Source organism: Dryobates pubescens, chromosome Z, assembly GCF_014839835.1.
Source record: "Dryobates pubescens isolate bDryPub1 chromosome Z, bDryPub1.pri, whole genome shotgun sequence".
NCBI classification, from domain to species: Eukaryota; Metazoa; Chordata; class Aves; order Piciformes; family Picidae; genus Dryobates; species Dryobates pubescens.
In genome coordinates this window covers 92369143-92389136 of record NC_071657.1, presented here as the reverse complement: position 1 = coordinate 92389136, position 19994 = coordinate 92369143, and positions in this window count along the sequence as shown.

The window sequence follows — 19994 nt, the reverse complement described above, 5'->3', positions numbered from 1 at the left end:
GCCCCGGCGAGCACCGCGGCCAGGGCGGGCAAATGGGCGGGGGATGTCTGCCAGGTCACGGCTGCGACGCGGCTTGGATTGGGGTCAGTCGCTGAAGCCGTGGCAGCCCCGCCGGAATCGATGGTGCTTGCCCGGCAGGGAGCTGTGGCCTTCCTAAACTTTCCACCCATCAGGGCCGATGCAACTTCCTGAACAACTCTGGTGTGGTGCTGCAGGGCGTGCACTGCTCTTATGCCAGTGTCCGATGGCAGCAGTGAACACTGCGAGAGGTGTGCCCAGGTGAAGGATGGAGAGCCAGAAGGAGGCTAGTAGGCGGAGAAACATCGGGAACAGCGATAAAGCAACCAACGTCTGGAGTCGCACCCTATGCTTCCTGGTATAGGCTCAACAGGACCGCAGGGCACATGATGGAGAGCGTGCCCTGTCTTCTCCCTCACCAAACGTGGTCAGTTAAGAGGATAGGGGTTCATGGCATCAAGTTCCTGACTGGCACAGCAGGCATGTCGTGTTGGGAGCTACCCCACTATCGCAGGCACCCTTGCAAAATAGACACGATGGCACAGAAGGGCAGTATGTTTGGGGGTTGGAAGGGACCTTGAGAGATCATCTAGTCCAACTCCCCTGCCAGAGCAGGATCACCTTTATCAGATCACACAGGAACACATCCAGACAGGTTTTGAGTATCTCCAGAGAGGGAGACTCCACAACCCACCCTGAGCAGCCTGTTCCAGTGTTCCATCACCCGCACAGTGAAATAATTTTTCTTTGTTTCCATGAAACTTTGTATGCCTCAACTTCCACCCACTGCCCCTTGTCCTGTCATTGGGCATCTCCAAGAGCCTGACTCCATCCTCTTGGCACTCCTCCTTTACATATTTATAAACATTGATAAGGTCACCCTTTAGTCTCTTTTCCAGGCTCAAAAGCCCTAGCTCCCTCAGTTTCTCCTCATAAGGAAAATGTTCCACTCCCTTAATTATTTTTGTGGCTCTGTGCTTGACTCTTCCAAGCAGCTCCTTGTCCTTGAATTGATGTTGATGAAGTCTCTGACTCTCTGTACCACAGCATCCTCCTGGAGAAACTGGCTGCTTGTGTGTTGGATAGGCATATGCTTCACTGGGTTAAAAACTACATAATCAGGTCCAAAGAGTGGTGGTGAATGGAGGTTAACCCAGCTGGTGATTGATCACAAATGTTGTTCCTCAGGGCTCAGTACTGGGGATAATGTCTTCATTGATGATCTGGATGAGGGAATTGAAGTCACCGTCAGTAACTCTGCACACAACACAAAGTTGGGTGGGAAGGCTCTACAGAGAGATCTGGATGGGCTGGATCAGTGGGCCAAGGTCAATTGTTTGAAATTCAGCAAGGCCAAGTGCTGGGTCCTGCGCTTGAATCGTAGAATCATAGAATCAATAAGGTTGGAAAAGACCTCAAGTCCAACCTGTTACCCAAGACTTCATGACCACTAAACCATGGCACTAAGTGCCACATCCAGTCCCCTCTTGAACGCCTCCAGGGATGGTGACTCAACCACCTCCCTAGGCAGCACATTCCAATGGCTAGCAGCAGACTCTATGAGGAACTTCCTCCTCACCTTGAGCCTAAAACCTCCCTGCCAAAGTGCAGCACCTGGCACTTGGACTTGTTGAATGCCATCATGATGGATTCTGCCCATCTGTCCAGCCTGTCAAGGTCCCTCTGCAGAGCCCTTCTACCCTCTAACAGATCAATACCTTCTCCCAACTTTAGAGGGACCTTGACAGGCTGGACAGGTGGGCCCATGACAACCTCATGAGTTTCAACAAGACCAAGTGCAAGGTCCTGCATCTTGGGTTGGGGCAGTCCCAAGCACCAATATAGGCTGGGCAGTGACTGGCTTCAAAGCAGCCCTAAAGAAAATGCCTTGGGGGTGCTGGTGCATGAGAAGCATGAGTCACCAGTGTGCACTTGCAGTCCAGAAAGCAAATCATACCCTAGGCCGCATCAAGTGAATGGCCATCAGGGTGAGGGAGGTGGTTCTCCCCCTCCACTCTGGTGAGATGCCACCTGGAGTACTGCATCCATTTCAGGAGCCCCTATTACAGAAAGGATCTGGACATGTTGGAGCGTGTCCAGAGAAGGGCCATGAGGATGATTAGATAGCTGGAGCACCTCTCCTATGGAGACAGACTGAGAGAGTTGGGATTGTTCAGTTTGGAGAAAAGTCTCTGAGGAGACCTTCAGCATTCCAGTATCTGTAGGGGGCCTAGAAGAAAGCTGATGAGGGACTTTTTAGGATGTTGGGTAGTGATAGGACTAAGGGGAATGAATTCAAGCTAGAAGAGGGGAGATTCAGACTGGATGTCAGGAAGCAGTTCTTCACCATGAAAGTGATGAGACCCTGTAACAGGTTGCTTATGGAGGTGCTGGAAGCTCCATCCTTGGAAGATTTTAAGGCCAGGCTGGATGTGGCTCTGGGCAACCTGATGTAATGGAGAGTGTCCGTGCCCATGGCAGTGGGGTTGGAACTTGAGGTCCCTTCCAACCCTGACAGTTCTGTGATTCTGTAGCCTAATACCACTATGGCCAGTAAACCATATCCCAGAGCACCACACATTTCTTGCACACCTCCAGGGACTGTGACTTCACCACCTCCCTGGACAGCCTGTTCCAATGCTTGACCACTCTTTCAGGAAAGAAGTTGCTCCTAATAGCCAACCTAAAGCTGCCCTGGCAGATTTTGAGGCTGTTTCCTCTCATCCTATTATCCAATTCTAGTGGGAAGAGACCACTGCACCAGGCTCCAGCCTCCTTTCAGGATGTGGTTTTGGGGATTGTTTTTGGAGATGTCTCATCAGACTGAGTGGCCTTTCATCTGCAGATACTCAGTGACATAACAATTTCTGTTATGTTGCAGGGCAACAAAGCTGGTAAAAGGTCTGGAGAACAAATCTTACAAAGAAAAACTCAGTGAAATGGGATTATTCAGTCTGAAGAAGAGGAGGCTGAGGGGAGACCCCTGTTTCAGGAAATAAATTGTGCCTAATATCCAATCCAAACCTCCCCTGGCACAACTTAAGCCCCTGTAATAGGTCAATATTAAACTTCCATATTACCTCAGCCTTGGGTGTTAGAAGAGCTGTCCTTGCCAGTGCATTTGATGAAAGCTCCTCAAGGATTTTCCTGGGCTGATTAGTTTTACAGAGCTGTATTTCTCCAGATATTCAACTTCATTATTAAAGAAAACTAGCAGCCAAAGTTTCTCCATAATCCATTGACAAATATGTGTGCAACAACTTTTCAAGTCCCGTTCCTAAGGGTATGTCTCAACTTAAAATGACTTGCAAATTTTCCAGGCTGTTTCATCAGACCTTGCCTAAAGCCTTCAAGGACGTGCTGAAGGAAGAGTTACAAAAAGCAATAATCCAAGGCTAAAAATGTTGAGCTGTTCTACAATTAACTAGGAAATAATCATAGCATCATAGAATGGTTTAGGCTGGAAAGAATCTTAAAGATCACCTAGTTCTAACCCAATATAAAGAAGGAGATGAAAACTGCTCTGGGTTGGTTATTGATGGCAGTTCAAAAGTGTTTGATGGTGTCTATCACAAGCTTTAACATGATCTATTTAACACAGCAGATGGCAGTGAAAAGATGAGGACACACTCCAGGGATGCTCTAGGACAGATCAGGTGGCTCTTCATTAATTCCAGTTCTGCAAACACCATGGGGAAAAGGAGGGAGTGGAACATGTTGTGAGGTTTATTCAGAAGCCTTATTTTTGTTATCTTTGTTTGTCTCCTGATTTGGCTGGTAAAACGCTGACAGAATTTTCCTTAATTTTTCAAGAAGTTTCTTTTTAGATACGAAAGAACCCCCAAATCTTTGGTCTCTTTTGTTCCTAATAAAGTACAGGAAGTGGATGCAAATAAAGATTTACTGATTTTTCTACTGATATCAACAGACTTGCAGGAACAAAAATTGTTACTAAATGACTTATTCACCTAGATTTTTGAAGTAACAGAGCATAACAGTAAACTTCTGAGGCTGAGCCACTGGGTACTCTGGGGACATCTTTATACTTTCCAAGCCAGTAAATAATGCTTACTGTACCCTGAGCAAAAACAGGATAAACATAGTTTATATTAATAAATCAGTATCTGGTCTCTGTGTGTATATTGGTTTTTGCACACCAGGTGAAAAAATGCCTTTTTTTCAGACAATAGTTTTCTGGAGACTCAGGTGTAGGACAGCCATAAGGCCTTGCCCAGATCATCTTGCTGCACTCAGGGGAAGCAGTCTGCTTTGTCTGCGGTTCATACTGATGAATTGATCAAGGACTCCTCCCCAGTCTGGAGGTGGTAACCAACACAGAGGTGCAACACTCTTTATGGAGATACTGAGCAGGTAATCCTTAAGAAGAAAATGGGGTGCCAGCATAAGATCTGTGGTTATAAACCATACCTAAATAATGATGGCCTGAGTGTGTGGGTCTGTGGAAATCTGAAAATGGAGGCTAGCCTGCCTATTTCCTTCTGGTTGTATTAAAAAAAAAAAAATCCAAACAACTGGAATAAGTTGACTAAAGATGTATTAAAACAGTATTTGTAATCAGTAATGGCCACAATACCAATTGGAAGATGGTGAAAAATAGCCTGAAAATGTACCTTTGAAATGTAACATTATATAGCAATTAATGTTGTTTTGCTAGGGAAATGAGAAATGGGATGAGATTCCATATGTGGATTTGTTCTTTGCATTCAGAGACAATTGGAATGCTTGTCATGTTGTGGGTGAGATCCCAATGCCTGCTTGTGTCAGAACCAGTGCCTAATCAGCCTTTCCATGAGGAAGTGCTTCCTAATATCTAACCTAAACCTGCCCTGGTGCAGCTTCATACCATGCCCTCTTGTCCTGTCACAAGTTGCCTGGAAGAAGAGCCCAAGCCAACCTCACTACAACTTCCTCTTAGGTAGTTATAGAGAGTGAAAAGTTCATGAAATCATAGAATCATGGAAAAGACCTCAAAGATCATCATGTCCAACCTATCACCCAAGACAACATTACCACTAAACCATGGCACCAAGTGCCATGTCCAGTCCCCTCTTCAACACCTCCAGGGATGGTGACTCAACCACCTCCCTGGGCAGCATATTCCAATGCCTAATAACTCTCTCTGTGAAGAACCTCCTCCTCACCTTGAGCCTAAAACTCCCTTAGCACAGTTTGAGACTGTGTCCTCTTGTTCTGGTGCTGGTTGCCTGGGAGAAGAGCCCAACCCCCTCCTGGCTACAACCTCCCTTCAGGTAGTGGTATACAGCAATAAGGTCTCCCCTGAGCCTCCTCTTCTCCAGGCTAAATAATCTCAGCTCTTTCAGCCTCTTCTTGCAGGGCTTGTGCTCGAGGCCTCTCACCAGCCTCATTGCCCTTCTCTGGACATGTTCAAGAGTCTCAATGTCCCTCTTAAACTGAGGGGCCCAGAACTGGACACAGTACTCAAGGTGTGGCCAAACCAGTGCTGAGTATAGGGGCAAAATGACTTCCCTGCTCCTGCTAGCTACACTATTTCTGATGCAGGCCAGGATGCCATTGGCCTTCTTGGCCAGCTGGGCACACTGCTGGCTTATGTTCAGCTGGCTGTCAACCAGTACCCCCAGGTCCCTTTCTGCCTGGCCACTCTCCAGCCACTCCGACCCCAGCCTGTAGCTCTGCATGGGGTTGCCGTGGCCAAAGTGCAGCACCTGGCACTTGGACTTGTTGAATGCCATCATGATGGACTCTGCCCATCTGTCCAGCCTGTCAAGGTCCCTCTGCAGAGCCCTTCTACCCTCTAACAGATCAACACCTTCTCCCAACTTGGTGTCATCTGCAAATTTACTGATGATGGACTCAATCCCCTCATCCAGATCATCAATAAAGATATTGAACAGGATGGGGCCCAGCATTGATCCCTGGGGGACACCACTAGTGACTGGCTGACAGCTGCATGTGGCACCATTCACCACCACTCTCTGGGTGGGACTTCACACAGCAGCTTTCCACTCCTGAGGATTTCATGCAAAATAGAAATTCATCAGTAAACTGAGCATATTACTTTCCGTTATCCAGTCATTGATTATATGGTGGGGCTTCTTCAGATCATAGTATCATAGTATCAGTCAGATCATCTAGTTCCAACCCCTCTGCCATGGGCAGGGACACCTCACACTAGATCAGGCTGGCCAGAGCCTCATCCAGCCTGGTCTTAAACACCTCCAGGGACAGGGCCTCAACTACCTCTTTGGACAACCCATTCCAGGGCTTCACCACCCTCATGGTGAAGAACTGTATGTGTCACTACATCTCCTGGTGGCATTGCAAAGTCTTTATGTTCTGGCCAATCCATGATCACTTCTAAGATTCCTGGACAATCTGAATTGCCTGCTCAAGCTCTCTGTGTGATTAATGGAACTCATTTACTCTGTTTAGGATCAGTGGTGTGGTGAGTGAAAGGAAACTTACCCTTAAACATCCAGCCTAGTACTGGTAAATTTGGTGCCAAAAGGAGCTGTGCTTCAGTACCAATCACTTCCAGAGCAGCTCTCTTTCATATGCGGCCAATATTTCTTTTTCAACTCAAGTATAGCTGGCCTTGGAGCTATCCTGGACTCCAGAATCCCACAGCTCAACCTCGACTTGCCTGTGGTGCTTTCTGACAGAGGCTTCAGTTAGGAACATTATCCCTGACTGCAGTGTAGAGCAGATTTTTAATGTCCTATCCTGTTTGTACTGGCTTAAGGGCTACTGCATGAACAACCTCTGGTCTGATCTGTTCAAAAGCCTGTTGTTTTTCAGGGCCCCAGTTAAAAAGAGGTTTTACAATCTGATTGTATCCAAGGATATGCATTCTCCAGAAACCTGTAACACCTAAGAAGGGTTGTATTTAATTTTTGTTAGTTGTGGAGACACGGCTGTTATTTTGTTAACCATGCCATTGGGATCTGGCAACATCCATCTTGCCACTTCACTCACAAAAACTAGACCTTTTGTGCAGGTAGGTCCCTTGATCTTGCTTCTTTTTTATGACAAACCCAACGTCTAAAAGAATTTTGATGGTTTTCTTACCTTTCTGTCGTAGTTTGGGCTGGGTGCCCTCTGCTACAGGGGTGTTTCCTGTGTCCAGAAGTCCATCCCAGTGGGTGGACTCAGGAAATTAGGTATTTCTACCATAATCCCTTGCACCACTATAAATTTTGCGGTGGGGTCTGGCACTTCCTCTTTCCTTCCCTCTCCGAGACTTGGTAACTGGGGGAGAGATCTCCCGGCCATGGGCCTGATTGGGCCCAAGGCCACTGGGGGATGGGCAGTCTCAGGCCTGGCCAGCTGAGACTAGCCCAGCAGAGGGAGGGGGAGGAAGGAGCCCTGGGGGTTTTGGATGCACCCTCAGGTGGGGTTTGGGATCTTTCTGGGTTTACTTTGGTTTCTTTCTTGTCACCATGTTTCCTTTTGTGCACACTCACTGTTCTCTATTTAAACTCTCCGCTACTTTTGCAATCCGTTTGCCTGAGTCGTTATTTCTGCGCGTGGTGGGGAGGGGGTCTGCCCCAACCCATTGCACTTTCTCAGAAACTTCTGCTGCATTACTCAATTCAATGATGTCATCCATGCCACTCAATACAATGACATCAGCAAGTATTCCAGAGCTCCACCTCTCTGCAGGGCAGTCTGGATCAGTCCACATCAAGTGGTGGGGTTGTCTTTCCACCTCTGGGGAAGTCAATTTCAAGGTGTCCTGAATGCCTCTCCAGGTGAAAGCAAATTGCAGCCTGCACTCTGATAGAGAAAAATGCATTAGCAATATCAGTTATGGCATATCACTCAGATGCCTTTGACTCCAGTTTTTGCTTGAGTTCTAGTATGACCAGCATGGCAGCACTTACCACTGGCATAACTTCATTCAGGCCACACTTATTTACTGTCACTCTCTGTTTCCCGTTATGTTTTCACACTGATTATATAGGACTTTGCATAAACTTCCACAACATGGGTTGCTGGCATGGCATTACATCGGAGTCTACAATCACAGGATCACAGAATCACAGAAAACATCCAAGACCATCCAGTCCAACCTTCAACCCAGCATTGAAGGATCAACACTAAAACATTTGCCTAAGTGCCAGGTCCACATGCTGCTTAAACACCTCCAGGGATGGTGACTCCACCACTGCCCTGGGCAGACCATGCCAATGTTTGATAAACCTCTCCGTGGAGAAGTATTTCCTAGCATCCAACCTGGACCTCCCCTGATGCAGCTTGAAAATGTTTCCTACAGTCCTGTCACTTGCCAGCAAGGAGAAGAGGCAACCTCCCTTCAGGTAGTTGTAGCATCATGAGGTCTCCCCTCAGCCTCCTCTTCTCTAGACTAAACAACCCCAGCTCCCTTTGATGTGCCTCATATGTCATGTGCTCCAGGCCCTTCATGAGCCTTGTTGCCCCTCCCTGAACATGTACCAGAACCTCAGTGTCCCTTTTGCAGTGAGGGCCCAGAACTGAACGCAATACTTGAGGTGTGGCCTCACCAGTGCTGAATACAGGGATGGATGATCACTTCCTTGTTCCTGCTGGCCACAGTGTTTCTAATACAAGTAAGGATGCCGCTGGCTTTCTTGGCCACCTGGACACACTGCTGACTCGTATTTGACTGTAAACTAGAAGCCTCAGATCCCTCTCTGATCATCCACCTGTCACAATTAATTCAAGTACTTAATGCCTTTTTTCATGATGGTCCATTTGCTTGGGTAGCATTCAGTGTCCTTGAAGAGATACCTGTTTTGCACAAATAACAGTCACCTCTAGTGGTTGAAAGTGTTGCTCTTTCTCATAAATGCCTTAAGAATAGAATAGAATTAACCAGGTTGGAAAAGACCTTTAAGATCATCGAGTCCAACCTATCATCCAACACTATCTAATCAACTAAACCATGGCAGCAAGCACCCCATCCAGTCTCTTCCTAAACACGGGGAGTGGTGTGGCTCAGTTGGTAGCACATAAGACCTTTAATGGGGAAGGTCGTGAGTTCAAGCCTGCAGTGGGCACTAGTGTCCTCCCTACTCTAGTCATGAGGTCTGTGGTGACAGGTTGGACTCGATGATCTTTGAGGTCTCTTCCAACCTTAGTGATACTGATACTGATTACCTTGTCAAAGTTTCCATTTCTGGACAGGGTTCCCAGCTGCCTGGCTTCTCTACCATCCAGGTAAATGGAATTTGGCCTGTTTTCCCAGCATAGGAGCAGCCAGGTGGTGACTCACATTCATGATCACTGAAGTTCTTTCCCACCTTTCAGAAGTCCTTCATAGATAAAGCTTTGTGACAACCTCTGCATCTGACTTCTTGTCTGATGGGATCTGCTTCTTCATCATCTGACACTGGGCAATCTGACTTTGTTTTTCCCAGCCACAGAGGCATCAGCCTTTACACCTGATCCCAGCTCCTTTTCTGATGGTTATGCCTGACAAGGGCCCTCCTTACATGGACAACTCATACACTGCACTGGTTAGGCCACACCTTGAGTACCATGTCCAGTTCTGGGCCCCTCAGTTTAGGAAGGATGTTGACTTGCTGGAATGTGTCCAGAGAAGGGCAACAAAGTTGGTGAGGGGTTTGGAACACAGGCCCTACGAGGAGAGACTGAGGGAGCTGGGGTTGCTTAGCCTGGAGGAGACTCAGGGGTGACCTTATTACTCTCTACAACTACCTGAAAGGAGGTTGTAGACAGGCAGAGGTTGGTCTCTTCTCCCAGGCAGCCAGTACCAGAACAAGAGGACACAGTCTCAGGCTGCACCAGGAGAGGTTCAGGTTGGATGTTAGGAAAAAGTTCTATACAGAGAGAGTGATTGCCCATTGGAATGGGCTGCCTGGGGAGGTGGTGGAGTTGTCATCATTGGAGGTTTTCTGAAGACTTGATGGGGTGCTTGGTGCCATGGGTTGTTTAGATGGTGTTGGATTGGTTGATGGGTTGGATGCGATGATCTTGAAGGTCTCTTCCAAGCTGGTTTATTCTATGTATTCTATGTATTCTATATTCTATGTATTCTATGTATACTGGTACAGATTGAGTGGGAGTAGCCACAGTGGCTACCTTCAGGTGTATCAGCCAAGCCTCCCAGTTTGGTATCATCATCAAATACCCTGTCCCCTCATCAACGTAATTGATAAAGATGTTGAACACGTCTGGGCCCAACACTAATCCCTGGGTGACTCCACTAATTGCAGCTCTCCATCTGGACTTGGCACCATTGACCACCACTCTTTGCACTCTATTTTGCAACCAGTTCCTAATCTATCACATTGCCCCTTGTTCTATCGCTTGGCACTACTATGGAGTCCAGCTCCATCCTCTTGAGTCTCACTCTTTAGATATTGATAAGCACTGGTAAGATCCCTTCTGACTGTGCTGTCTCCAGTCTAAAGAGGCCCAGGTGTCTCAGCCTTTCTTCTTAAGAGAGATGCTCCAGTACCCTCATCATCTTTGTAGCTCACTGTTGGACTTTCGCCTATCTTTCTTGAACTGAGGAGCCCAGAACTGGCATAATACTCCAGGCATGACTTCACTAAGGCACAGTAGAGGGGAAGAAGAATGTCTCCCAACCTGCTGGCTGCACTATTCCGAATGCACTTTCTTCTTGGCCACACAGGCACATTGCTATCTTATGTTTAATTGTCCCACCAGGCCTCCCAGGTCCTTCTCTGCAGAGCTGCTTTGCAGCAGGTGAGCCTCTAACCTGTAGCAGTGCATGGGGTTATTCCTACCCTGATGCAGGGTATTATTCCTTGCCTTTGTTGAAATTCATTAGATTTCTCTCTGCTCAACTCTCCAGCCTTCTGGTGTGTTAACCACTCCTCCTAGTTTTGTATCATCAGAAAACCCACTGAGAGTACACTCTGTCCCTTCATCCAGGTCATAGATGAAGATGCTGAACAAGGCTGAAGGAGATTTGGTTTAGCTAACAAAATAGCAAGGAGTGGCAAAGACACCTTTGGCAATGGTTTTTCCCACTGTCTTCTAGAGAACATAGCTTGAAAATAGCTCTTCTGACTGGAGTGCTTGTATATGGCAGGAACTGAGAACAGGAAAGACAGGAAGTGGCAAAGGCCCATTATTAAATTTACCATATTAATCCTATTCCTGTTGGTGAAATGAATTAATTGTTTGGCTGCCACCAATGTTAAGAACTCCATGTAGCCAAACAGACATGCTGCTAGGTACCTTGTTTGCTTTATTACTTTTATTTCTTTTATTGTCTTTCCTTAATGATAGCATGGGTTGGATTTCCAAACCTTCCCAGCACCACTGTAACCAACAGCTGCAATCAAATTCCTATTTTTCTAACTGATAAAACTTCTATTAGTGAAATGGAGACTGATTGCAGCAGAAGCAGAATTGAAGGGATTATTGTTGGAAAATACCATGACTCTTGATCTGAAAGAGCCAATAAAGGTGACTTGTTAGAGCCGATATCAACAGATGAGGAACCCAAGGAAAGCAACTTTTTTTGGTTATGTGGCAACCGTAGAGGAACAACCAGGACCTAATTTTTCTTAGCTTAAGCAAGCTGGTTGAATCTAAGTCACATTGTTTAAAGTAATGTCAAATGTTATTCTGTTGATGTCTCTCTCACAAGTGTTATGAAAGGGATATTTATTTCCTTTATTATAAATGACACAGTAATATTAATCAAAATATTAATAACCTTTATTAATATGAAAATTGCCAAACATGTAAAAAAGTTGGATGTATGGTTAGAATATATTTACAATGGGAACGTGCAGTATTTGAGCAACTGCAACAATTTAAACAATTTTATGTAAACCAGGAGGAATTAACAGAAAGAGAATACCCCAGGAGCAAAATGGCGCTTGACCACAGTGGGGGGAGACTCAACAAGAATAGTTATGCCAAAGAGGCAGATAGTTAATTATAGCTGGTTGTACCCAAGTAAGGAGTGCTGCTGCTGTGTATTAGAGGCTTTGGGGTGCTCTCATGCACCAGGCATGGCAGGTTGCCAGCAGGAATGCCACACGGTCATCGATGGCTGGTCTGGCTTCGGCAGACAGCAGGCTGTTAACAACGCTATCACAACGGGCGCTTGCTTTGTCCTGGGTGAACTGAGGCACGGCAAACTCCTGGTCACAAGGGGAAGCAGGCTTGGCTCCTCTCATAGATTGTGGTGTATATGCTCGTGGCTTTATCCCAGGTGCTGGACCAGGCAACTTGAGGCTATGCAACTTGAGGCAGTTTTAAGCCACACAAGGTCCAAGCAGGGTCAAGCATGCAAGGCTTGAGTATGGAAAAGGCAAGGCTGCACAAGGCAAAGGCAAGGCTAAGCAAGGCAAAAGCAAGGCACAGGCACAAGGAAAGCAAGGCACAAGGAAATCAGCCTGTATATAAATCTTGCCTGAGACTGATTGGACCAATAGGGGCTTTAAAACCAGCACATGGTTACCCAATGGGAAGGGGTTTTGCCAGGCTCTGGCCAGAACACATGCCCTTGCCATAAATACAGGGTTGTTTACCAGACACGCATGGTCCTGTCCCCTTTGTTCATCTTCCTGCATTACCCTGGCTTTCTGCAGGAAGGAGGAGGGAGAGGGGGACCATGTCTAGACACTTTAGTGTCTGTCTGGGTTTGTGCTGGGACCGTTTGGCCCTACCATGACAAGAAGACATCTCATCTTACTTCAAAGGCCTCAACTATTTGAGAACTACTCAAGGTAAGTACAGCAACATCATCTCACTTCATATCGCTGCTTCTCAGAGAAGGAATCTGCAGAACTATGGATACTTGTTATTTCTGTGACAATGCTAGGACCATTTTCTTTGATTCTCTTTCTTTCTTGAAAGACAGCTGCTTGGCTCCACTGACTGCAATTTCAAAATCCTGAGACTCCAATTAAAAACTTGATTGGTTTCCAAAACACTATTAAGAACACATCAGAGGATAAGTATTTGAATTTATTATCATGAATATCAAGCTTGTCTCATGTGTGGCAGAACAGTGTGAGGAGAAAGCATGCCACGGACAAGCCTCTGTCTAGCAGGAAGAGTATCCTTCCAACAAAATGGAGACTGTGATTAGTGCTTTTCACCTTGTGATATGCCTACAGTACAGGAGCTGTCACTGGTGAGACATGCATAGCACTATGAGTTCCAGTGCCGGTAGGGCAGACATCCTGGTTGGAGTCTGTTATAGACTACCCAACCAGGAGGATGATGTCGACGAAGCATTCTATAGACAGCTTAAGGCTGTCTCAAGATCTCCTGACCTTGTCCTTATGGGCGACTTCAACCTGCCTGACATCTGCTGGGATCTCAACACAGCAGAGAGGAGGCAGTCTAGGAGGTTCTTAGACTGCATAGAGGACAGCTTCTTATCCCAGGTGCTGCGTGAGCCTACCAGGGGCAAGGCTATGCTTGACCTCCTCTTCACCAACAGGGAAGGGCTGGTGGGTGATGTGGTGGTCGGAGGCTGTTTAGGGGCCAGTGACCATGAAATAATAGAATTTTCAGTATTCAGTCAAGCTAAGAGGGCCAGCAAGAAGACCTCCACTCTGGACTTCCAGAGGGCGGACTTCAGGTTGCTCAAGGAAACAATTCAGAGGGTTCCTTGGGAGAAAGCCCTTAAAAATAAAGGGGTCCAGGAGGGCTGGACCTGCTTCAAGAAAGAGCTGATGAAGGCTCAGGAGCAGGCTGTGCCAATGTGCCGGAAGAGGAGCCGCCGGGGCAGACGGCCAGCCTGGCTGTGTAATGAACTTTTAATTGAACTAAGGGAAAAAAAGAGGGTGTATAATCTTTGGAAGAAAGGTGAGGCAACCCATGGGATGTTTAAAGAGGTTGCTAGGGCATGTAGGAGGAAAATTAGGGAGGCAAAAGCATATTTGGAACTTAAGCTGGCCTCTGATGTGAAGGACAACAAAAAGTCCTTCTATAAATATATTAATAGCAAGAGGAAGGGCAGGGACAACCTCCACTCCTTGGTTGACATGGAAGGAAATGTTGTAACACAGGATGAGGAAAAGGCAGAGGTACTTAACACCTTCTTTACCTCAGTTTTTACTAGCTGGAAAGAACGTCTACCAGACAGCTGGCCTGCAGAACTGGCAGAGGGAGCCAGGGAGCTGCATGGTTTCCCTGTGTTCCATGAGCAAGTGATAGGAGCTCTCCTCAGCAGCTTGGACCCCCACAAGTCCATGGGACCAGATGGGATCCATCCTAAGGTGCTGAGAGAGCTGGCAGATGAGCTGGCCAAGCCACTCTCCATGATTTTTCATCAGTCCTGGCTCACTGGAGAGATCCCAGCTGACTGGAAGCTGGCCAACGTGGTACCCATCCACAAGAAGGGCCGGTTGGATGAGCCAGGGAATTACAGGCCTGTCAGCCTGACCTCAGTGCCAGGAAAGATTATGGAGCAGGTCATCCTGAGTGCAATCACGCAACACTTAGAGGATGGCCAAGGGATCAGGCCCAGCCAGCATGGGTTTAGGAAGGGCAGGTCCTGCCTGACCAACCTGATCTCCTTCTATGATCAGGTGACCCGCCTGGTGGATGTGGGGAGGCCTGTGGATGTAGTCTACCTGGACCTCAGCAAGGCCTTTGACACCGTTCCCCATAGCAAACTCCTGGCCAAGCTGTCAGCCCATGGCTTGGATGGGAGCACACTGAGATGGGTTAGGAACTGGCTGGAGGGCCGAGCCCAGAGAGTGGTAGTGAATGGTGCCACATCCAGCTGGCAGCCAGTCACCAGTGGTGTGCCCCAGGGATCAGTACTGGGCCCCTTGCTCTTTAACATCTTTATTGATGATCTGGACGAGGGCATCGAGTCCATCATCAGTAAATTTGCTGACGACACCAAGCTGGGCGCAGGAGTTGATCTGCTGGAGGGTAGAGAGGCTCTGCAGAGGGACCTCGACAGGCTGGGCAGATGGGCAGAGTCCAACGGCATGAGATTTAACACATCCAAGTGCCGGGTTCTGCACATTGGCCACAGCAACCCCATGCAGAGCTACAGGCTGGGGTCAGAGTGGCTGGAGAGCAGTCAGGCTGAGAGGGACCTGGGGGTGCTGGTTGATGGTAGACTGAACATGAGCCTGCAGTGTGCCCAGGCAGCTAAGAGGGCCAATGGCATCCTGGCCTGCATCAGGAACAGTGGCCAGCAGGAGCAGGGAGGTCATTCTGCCCCTGTACACTGCCCTGGTTAGGCCGCACCTCGAGTACTGTGTCCAGTTCTGGGCCCCTCAGTTTAGGAAGGAGGTTGACTTGCTGGAACGAGTCCAGAGAAGAGCAACAAAGTTGGTGAGGGGTTTGGAACACAAGCCCTACGAGGAGAGGCTGAGGGAGCTGGGGTTGCTTAGCCTGGAGAAGAGGAGACTCAGGGGTGACCTTATTACTCTCTACAACTACCTGAAGGGAGGTTGTAGACAGACGGATGTTGGTCTCTTCTCCCAGGCAAGCAGTACCAGAACAAGAGGACACAGTCTCAGGCTGCGCCAGGGGAGATACAGGCTGGATGTTAGAAAAAAGTTCTATACAGAAAGAGTGATTGCACATTGGAATGGGCTGCCTGGGGAGGTGGTGGAGTCACCATCACTGGAGGTTTTTAGGAGAAGTCTTGACGGGGTACTTGGTGCTGTGGGTTAGTTGCTTGGGCGGAGTTGGATTGGTTGATGGGTTGGACGCGATGATCTTGAAGGTCTCTTCCAACCTGGTTTATTCTATGTATTCTATGTATTCTATGTAAATGGCAAACTTTCTAAGCCAGCTCTGCCTTATGTTCAACTCACTTGTTTTCTGTGCAACACTTGGGACTTGATGTTGCCAAGTTAGTGGTATCTCCCTATCAGACAGCCAAATACACAAAATTGCTTTTCCTGTTTGGTTTCAGTATTACGTGAGAAGTAGACCTGATAGTACTTTTTGTCTTATGACTACTCATTACTGTGATCTGCCCAGAAAATGAGATGAGCTTACATGGAGCTTTGGTCTTATTAGTACCATTGCTAGTTTTTCCTTCTGTGTGTGCAAGTTCTTCTCAGCTGAACATTTGGTGCTAGTGTCATGCTCAAGGAGTTGTTCACTGCAGCTCTCAGTGCCTGACCCAAGAGTCATCAGAGGTCTTCCCCAGCTCTTCCTGATTGTGGCATCTGGGGCACCCAGGAGGAGCGCTCACAGCAGCAAAAATGAGCTGGATGGGTAAACCTCACTGTGGGACACTGGAAAGATTTCCTTCTTAAGAGGCCTGGACATTTCTTACACCCCTCCTTGGATCAACAAAGGATGGTGGCCTTTCTTCCCTTTCTAGTGTGATGGTGCTATAGCACCAGTTAAAGAGGGAGCAGCCCAACACCCTCAGCTCCCACCATAGCCCATTGCAGCACATTGCAGCATCCTGGTTTGAGCTAGAACAATTTTGCTTTTTATCTCAATCTCTTCTAAATAATAACATTTTCTGACGTTCTCAGTGTATTTTCTCAAGCACTGTTTGCTTCTAGTAACACTCAATGTTTGTAGTTAGTACCAAGGACTAGTATGCAGAAAGGCTCTTGTTTATAATTTCTCCTGCAAAGACCAAGGTCTGTGATAGCATCCATGGAAATGTCTATGGATCTATTCAGCCAGAGTGTTCCAGCACTGTCCCTTTCTTAAAGGCACAGCCTCAAATGGTCACAGGTCACTGCTAAACTTTGTATACCATGCTGGGGGTGCAGTGCAGAAAGTAAATCTGCACCTGCAGGGAGGAGTAAGTAGGACAAGTGACCCAGAACTGACCAACAAGATGCTCTATTCCATACATGTCATATTCAGTATAAAGCTGAGGGGTCACGAGGGTCAGGCTCTCTTCTTCAATGGCTGGTGTCCAAGGAGGACTCTGTCCATTCTGCCTTCAATCTCGGCCTGTGTGTCCCTAAATCCAGTTCCAGAATCCAGCTCCTGAGTCTGGTTCCTGCCTGCTGCTGAGTCCAGTCTGGGCCTTCCCCAGTGCCTGCCAACAGCATGAGTGGTGAGGGTGACATAACTGCTGTTGAGGTGGTTAGGTTTGCTAATACTTTTGTATATATTTATATGTATTTTATTTTGTTTTCATCAAAGCAGTTTTAATTCTCCAGTCCATACCCCTCTCCCTTATTCCCTTTCTCTTCACCTTTGGGAGGAGAGAGGGATTAATAGCCTCATTTACTGGCTGGCCAAGGCCTAACACATGACAGGTTTATTGGCACCCACTAAATTGCAGGACTCAATCAGAGCTCTGACAGATTGTCAAATACTTTGAATTCCAGCTTGCTGGTTGAGAGAGTACCAAACTTGTTTCTTTTGAGAGCCTTTAATGACTGGAGATGAAAATGTAGTGTTTAAATCACGTTATTGCTGACAGTAGTGTTATACCATGTCTTTTTAGAGTTGGTTTCAGCGTTACATGCTGACACATTCTCTTATCTGCCATGTGTGTTGTGTCATTGTTTACTTGTTCTTACTGTTCATCTGAAAGCCATCTGTACTGGGTGCTGGGCACAAGCCAGCTGTGGTGTTTATCACTGGTCTGTGCTGAGATAAATTGGGCAGTAAATACATCTGTGCATTACAGGCGTGGATTTAGTTACACTTTGTTTTACCTTGGGAAGCTATATGCCTCCTCATTATGCTAGTCTGATTGCACAAGATTCTGGGATTCCATTGTGAGGCTTGTGTGTACAGTTATTACAATCAAAATTTTATGTCATTTCTATAATTATAATTGAATTTATTTGTGTGGTGTCAGATTAAACATCAGTGCAGGTGTACATGCCTGGCAGCCCCCCAGCTTGTAGAGCGTGTGCTGCCCCAGCTGAAGGCACGGCAGTTACTCAGACTCTACAAGGTTTTACGTCATGCGCCACAACTATTCACACCCCATGGGCACCTTCAACAAGCAGTGTCACTGCTCCAGAGCACTGCAGATACATGGGTGATGGATCACTGGAACAGGGTGCTCGGGGGGGTGTGGAGTCTCCCTTTCTGGAGATACTCAAAACCCACCTGGATGTGTTCCTGTGTGATCTGCTCTGGCAGGGGGGTTGGACTAGATGATCTTTCAAAGTCCCTTTCAGCCCCTAACACTCTGTGATTCTGTGATATCCCAACAGCCACTATGGCTACTCCAAAGAGCAGTGCAATGATCTCAATTCCTAAAAAGGCTACTGCAGGTACTCCAACTCCCACAACAAGCACCACAGCTACACAGCCACTGTGGACTAGCCTTCCTGGACTCCCTTCAGTGCTGCCTCCCAAAGGACTCTGTCAATATATGATCAGGAGAAGTTAGGGAAATCTCTGGACCAGGGAAGTGGTTGAGTTACCATCCCTGGATGTATTTAAAAGATGTGTATCTGTGATGCTTAGGGACATTGTCTAGTGCTGGACTTGGCGGCGTTTGCCATTGGATCTGACGATTTTAAGATTTGAGTGCTTTTTGTGTAAGAGCGACATCAAACTATTGGAATGGGTCCAGAGGAGTGACCAAGACAGCAAAAGGTCTCAAGGGCAAAACTTAGGAGGAGTGGCCAAGTTGGCATGTTCAGCTTGGAGAAGAGAAGGCTGAGGGGTGCCTTCATGGCAGTGTACACATTCCTCATAAGAGGCAGGGGAAGGTGCTGATCTTCACTGCTGTTGACCAGCAGTAGGGTACAAGGAAATGGAATTAAATGGCATCCGGGCAATTTTGGGCTGCACATTAAGAAAAGGTTCTTCACTGAGACTGTGGCAGTCAGCTGTTTTCTTCCTCTGCCACGCACACCTCCCGCCGCTTCCCCCCCCTTCAGTTTCATATCATCAGTGGACTTGCTGAGGTGCTGAGCCAGTCTACCTCATGGTCCAACCATCTCATTCACTTTTCTTGAGTTTACCTATGAGAACATTACGGAAGATGGTATCAAAAGCCTTGCTGAAGTCCAATTTCCACTGCTCTCACTTCATCTATCCATTTGGTCATGTCTTCATAGAAGGCTATCAGCTTAGTGAAGCAAGATTTCACCTTAGTGAATCCATGCTGGCTACTCTTGTAACCTTTCATGTGGTTAAAGACGGCCTGCAGGTCAAGGTGCTCCATCATCTTTCCAGGGATGAAGGTGAAGCTGGCTGGTCTGTAGTTGCCTGGGTCTTCCTTTTTGCCTTTTCTGAAGACTGGAGTGATATTTGCCCTCTTCCAGTCCTTAGGCACCTACCCTGTTCTCCATGATCTTCCAAAGTGTATGTCATATTTGGTATAAAGCTGAGGAATCATGAGGGTAAAGCTCTCTTCTTCAATGCCTAGTGTCTAAGAAGGACTCTTGTCAGTTCTGCTTTTGCATCCAGCTCAGTCAATTCCAGAATCCAGCTCCTGAATCTGGTTCCTGTCTGCCACTGCATCCAGCCTGGGACTTCTGCCACAGCATCAATGGTAAGGGTGACTAACTGTCATCAAGAGGGTTGGGTTGGATATTTGTTTTGTATACATCTGTATGCATCTTATTATTTTAGTTTTAATTTTCTTTTCCAGTCCTTAAGTCCCTGTTATTCTCTTTTTCTTGCCCTTTTGGAGGGGAGAGGGGTTAATAAAGAGCCTCTGTTATGCATTTGGCCCAGTCCTAATCTATAACACATAGTAATGAACACATGGATTTTAATTTTTCACCCTACTAGGATAGAGGGATGCTTTAAAATATATTTTCCTATTTTCCAACTTCCTGTTAAATATCTGTGACCTGTCTAAAACAGAATGGTCTCTGAATCAGATTTAGGACTGTTACTGAAAAAAAATTAAAATAATTAACTTCCTGATGTCTGTACAGTAAAAAATCTTTATCTACTTGGAAACACATTCATAAGCTGTTCTTAGGGTAGACAAGAGAAACCACTTTAGTTGGTATCATTCACTTAGCCTGGAGAACTAGGGAAAGGAGATGAAAGGATGGGAGTTGCTCGTAATATTCCTCTTTAGTTGATGATCTCTCCGTGTAAAAATA